The sequence below is a fragment of the Neoarius graeffei genome, chromosome 3 (assembly GCF_027579695.1).
Source record: "Neoarius graeffei isolate fNeoGra1 chromosome 3, fNeoGra1.pri, whole genome shotgun sequence".
In the NCBI taxonomy this organism is placed as follows: Eukaryota; Metazoa; Chordata; class Actinopteri; order Siluriformes; family Ariidae; genus Neoarius; species Neoarius graeffei.
In genome coordinates this window covers 91282175-91287802 of record NC_083571.1, presented here as the reverse complement: position 1 = coordinate 91287802, position 5628 = coordinate 91282175, and positions in this window count along the sequence as shown.

Genomic DNA, 5628 nt, shown 5'->3' with positions numbered 1-5628 from the left:
AAATCGCATTCCAGCACAGGTTCAAAATCCAGGATCAAGAATGCACGCACGCACGCACGCACACATACACACACACACACAAAGATGCATGCACACACATCCACACACTCACTCAAGTTATTTAAAACTTGCAGTCATAGTTCATGATCTTTCTTGACTCTCTGTCCTTTGCTTCTGAGTTGTGCATTATTCCCTGACTAATGACTTCAGCTACAGCACTGAAAGCAGGTCATTGTGATCAGAGGCTGTTTTCAATCAGTCTCTGTAATGACCATGACATTAGAGTCAGTCATCATTCTGGAGACAAGTACTGTGTATGCTTTCAATACTTTCCACTCATTTAAACCACACATAATGCCTGGGATAACAACATCTACAAGATTTATACAATCCTAATGGATATTGAAAATGTGAGACATCAAGTACAATCCCATATTTCACATATTATTTGTCCTGGATTGTGCATCAGCCATTAAATCTCCCACATGACAAGATTCGCCGAGAATAAAACATCATGATTCCGGCTCTCAAAATCTCAAGATCCTGCAGAATTTCTAATGAACAAACATGAATGATTAAAACAAATCAGAGCAGTTGACAGTTCAGTCTGTCTATCATTTTGTTATTGGTCTTTCAAATTCAGGACACCATTTGTAATCACTGGAAGGGTTGGATTAGCCCTGATATCAGCCCGATTATCCAATGGTGTGGACTAGGCATAAGAAAACCCATATATTATTCGTCCTCGCTCCAGGTCTCTTCAATGCCTGTCAGTATCATATCATATAACTTGGGCACAGTAAATATTCTGTGAGGAAGTGATGTGTGCCAGGGCCACTGTCTCTCCCTGTGGCTTTCCAGCCTCATTTCCTTTTCTCACCCCTCAAAGAGACAAGCACAGCCTTGAGGCGAGCGTACACCCACACATGCACCCACACCCACCTCCACACATGCATGTGCACACACAGCCTAGGGACAAAGTATGGTTATTAATTTCAGTTTATGAATAATGAAATGCAGAGCAAAAGATTCTGACAAGGTTTTTTAGGGCCTTTCCATGAGCACAGCAGGCAGGGTCATTGCTGAAGTGAATACATTACATTACAGCTTGGAATGGAGCATCAAACACAAACACATTCTCTCTCTCTCTCTCTCTCTCTCTCTCGCTTACACACACACACACACACACACACACACACACACACACACACACACACACACACACACACAAAAGCATCCATTCTGTAGTACTAAAAAGGAGTGGGACTCTCCAGGCTTGACTACACAGCTGGCATCATGAGAAAGTGTATGTGAAATTGTTTGTCCCTGTGTGTATTGTTATTAGGCATAGCCTTCTTAAAGGGTCACCAAACTTCCTGGACCTTTGCCAGCTTCTAATTATGGAGTTATTTGTATCTGTAAATTCTGCCATAATGGGAAACCATTTTAGCCAGAAAAATTATTAAAAGTAATCTGCAAAATGGTTGAAACAATGGTTGATGCTTATGTTCATTTTCTTCTTCTTCTCCTTTATTCATTCATCTTCAGTAGCTGCTTTATCCTGGTCAAGGTCATGGTAGATCCAGAGCACTGGATATGAAGCAGGATTACACTCTGGATTGCACACACACTCATACCTATTACCAAAAATTGTCTAATGGCACCATTTTCAAATCCACATTTGTGCATGAACTATGACGTAAAAGCCATGAGATAGGAAAAAATAAAATGCTTTGTGTGTCATCCCAAAACAAACGATCACTGGAGAAACAATCACTCGAATTAAATTAAGTGAACCATTGATACTGAAAAAAATGTCCAGTCAAAAAAATAAAAATAAAAATGCTGCACTTGTGGATGTCAACCTATGATGGGGAAGCTTTTTTTAAAAAAATTATTATTAGCATAATGAATTTTATACTGTGCACTTGACCAATGCTGCTGGTTCTGCTTTTTCTGGCACTTTTTAATAACTGAGTGTTACACAAAAATCCTACTACCAGTTATGACATGTTGCCCTCCTATCCTGTTTAGAGATAGCTGAATTGTTAACCTAAGACTGGAGTTATGAACTGAGTTAATTCTTACCAAAGGGTACACTCTAGAAAAATAATCGATTCAATTCAAAATTACTAGATATCTTGTCCGAGGGACACTTAATAGAAATCTATTCAAATGGAGATTCGAGAGGTCCCCAATACACACACACACACACACACACAAAAATGTATTCAAAATATGTGTAGTAGACCAAGGGATACAAGACCTTCTACAGTTTTGTGGTAGGGAACTTGGGAATGCGCATTTGACCTTTGACAATTTTGACTGGATTTCTATTAAGTGTCTCTCGGACTAGATAATTGAGATTGAGAATAATATTTTTTCACTGAAAAATCTGAATATAATACTAATATTGAAAAACTAAAAGCCTTTTATTAATTGGCCTTTAGCAATATGTCCTATTCTTAATTAGCACAAAACAGTACATAATTGAAAGAAAGGCTTAACATGGGTTTTAATTTGTTTTTTGCCCCCCCTCCCCTCGACCGACCCTGCTCCAGTCCTGAGCACGCATGAGGTGAGATGTGTGTTCCGCAGCATTAACACCAGGAAGGCGGCCGGACCAGATGGAGTGCTGGGCCAGGTGCTTAAAGGATATGGGACATGGATTTTTACCTGGGCATAATTATGTATAAAGGACATAAGAAATGCCATCTAAATCACTGCAGGGCGTCAAAAATGTGAAAATCATCACATTATTCAAGTTTTTCTATACATCAGCATAAAACAAGGATTCGTTAATGAGCTAGGTGGTCACGTGACCCGTGACGTCACAAAAACTTTCCAAGGAGCCAGCGCTTGGGAATCTAATGTAAACAGGTTACCGAAATGGACACCATCGACAGTGATATTCCCGATGTTTCACAGAGATGTGAAGTTAGACCCTATCAGTTCGAACCGATAGCTGGAAATTCACATGAACATGGATCTTGTCTTTACTCTGATGGGTCAGATGATTCTGAGAGTGAGAGTTCATTCAGCCCTCATGAAACTGAAAGCGGTCGGCTCGATAACACTTCTTGGTAAGTTAAAAACAATTCTGCTCAAAGGCTAATGATCTGTTGAAAGAAGTATTATGTTTGTATCATACATTGAAAGTTCATCACAGATCTAGCTAAAGTCCGTTGCAAGCTAGTTTTTTTTTTGCTGATATTTTTCGAGATTGATTGAGATACAATGCTTCCAGAGTCCGAGATGAAAACATTCAAAATGGCGAAACGAGTCAGAATTATGATAATCAATAATTGATACACCCAAAATTATAATACTAATCCTTACCTCGGCTTTCAGTTGCTTAGTACAGAGGTCTTCAACAGGGGGGGTCGCAAAATCGCACCGGATCACTCATATCAACAAAAATATTCCTGCCCTGTCCCCCATGCAGGGATGCAAACAGCGCGCCTTTCAGTGGATGCCGCCTTTTTCACGGCTGAATCGCGCAGATCCGATTTAAAAAAAAAAAAAATAGCGATGTTGGTTCATGAGGCATGAAGTGTAAGGATGAGAGAGAGGCGGTTTGGGTCGGGAAGCTGCGCGCATTTGTGCAGCCTGGCGCAGGTGTGCGCGGCTTCTCGATTTGAACTGTTTTTTTTCTCATCCTTATGCTTCCTGTTTCATGAATTAATATCGCTCAGTACCTGAGTATTAATGTTGAAAGAATCCTCAGTGAAATGGTCCGAACACAGTTTGTGGGAAACAGTAGGTGCAAAGTTTTTTTCAACAGGTGTTCTGTAAAGTTGTCCTACCAAGCCTACTGCGCATGCGCAGGTGAGCCCACACTTTCCTCAGCTTCGGGTCCTTGGGGAATGCAAAAAAACTTACTCCAGGGCATTTCCCATTGGAATTATTGCAACCATAAGCAGCACAATACACCATGATGTCCAATGTATGATGTCCAATGTACTTTAAAGACTATAAAAACAATTTTCTTGTCATCCACTTCTCCATTCATCTACCCGCTTGTGCTGTGCCCGAAAGTTTTTGTGACGCATGATCACGTGACAGCGGCTCTTCCGGTTGCAAAAAATGCATATCGGAAGTCGAGCAGAAATGCCATATAATCATCACGAATATAACGATTTTGCTGAATTTAATAGATGATTTTGTATTTGTTGATGCAATTAATTCATATTTTTAATGGAAAGAAACTGATATAGCGTGCTTTTATGTTTCATGTCCCATATCCTTTAAAGACTGTGCTGCAGAGCTGGCGGACGTCTTCACCTCCATCTTCAACACCTCGCTGTCCTGTTCTCTGGTTCCAGTCTGTTTCAAAGCAGCCACCATTGTCCCCCTCCCAAAACAGTCCAATGTCAATGTCACATGTCTTAACAACTACAGACCTGTGGCACTCACCTCCATTCCCGCCAAATGCCTGGAGAGACTGGTCATTAAACACATCAAAGCCGCCTTACCACCAACACTGGATCCACACCAATTTGCCTACAGAGAGAACCGGTCAAGTGAGGACGCCATTGCCACGGTGCTGCACACACTGCTGGAGCACCTGGAGCATAAGAACACCTATGCACGGCTCCTCTTTGTGGACTATAGTTTGGCTTTTAATACCATCCGGCCATTCAAACTCTGGTCCAAACTCCACCAGCTGGGACTCAACACCACCCTGTGCAACTGGATTGTGGACTTTCTAACAAATCGCACACAGAGTGTAAGAGTGGGCAAGAACACCTCCTCCACCCTTGTCATTAACACCGGGGCCCCTCAAGGGTGTGTGCTGAGCCCTTTGCTCTACACTCTGTTTACACATGACTGCTCTGCCTCCTCCTCATCCAATCTCATCGTCAAGTTCGCTGACGACACCACGGTTCTCGGACTTATTACTAACGACGATGAGACAAACTACAGGAGAGAGGTACAACACCTGGAGTCATGGTGCCACAACGATAACTTGGCCTTAAACACCAAGAAGACCAAGGAGATAGTCGTGGACTTTCGCAGGAAAGGGCACATTGACCACCTACCTCTCTCCATAGGCAATGATGTGGTAGAGAGGGTGAGGAGTTTCAAGTTCCTGGGGGTAACAGTGACTGAGGACCTGTCCTGGGGCACTCACATTTCCACAGCCATGGGAAAAGCATAACAGCGGCTCTATTACCTGAGGAAGCTGAGGAGCGCTAATATCCCCAGACCTCTGATGGTGAACTTTTACAACTGTGCCATCAGTAGTGTGCTGACACATGGATTTCTAGTGTGGTTCTCCAGCTGCACTAAGGCCGACCAGCAGGCACTTCAGTGGGTGGTGAAAGCTGCCGGGAGAATCATTGGAACGACTCTCCCAGAGATCAGCACCATCTACTCCACTCGCTGTCTGAGAAGAGTGTGCAACATCCTGCGGGATCAGCACTACCCTGCTCATCACCTCTTCCACCTGCTGCCCTCAGGGAGAAGATACAGGTCCATACAGGCCAAAACATCCAGACTGGCCAATAGCCTGTATCCACAAGCTGTGAGGCTACTGAACTCTGCCACATCCACAGCCACATCCACCAATTAATATCATTGAACTGGTTTGCATTGTTGCAGTTGTCACTACTCTCTCTCCCCTGA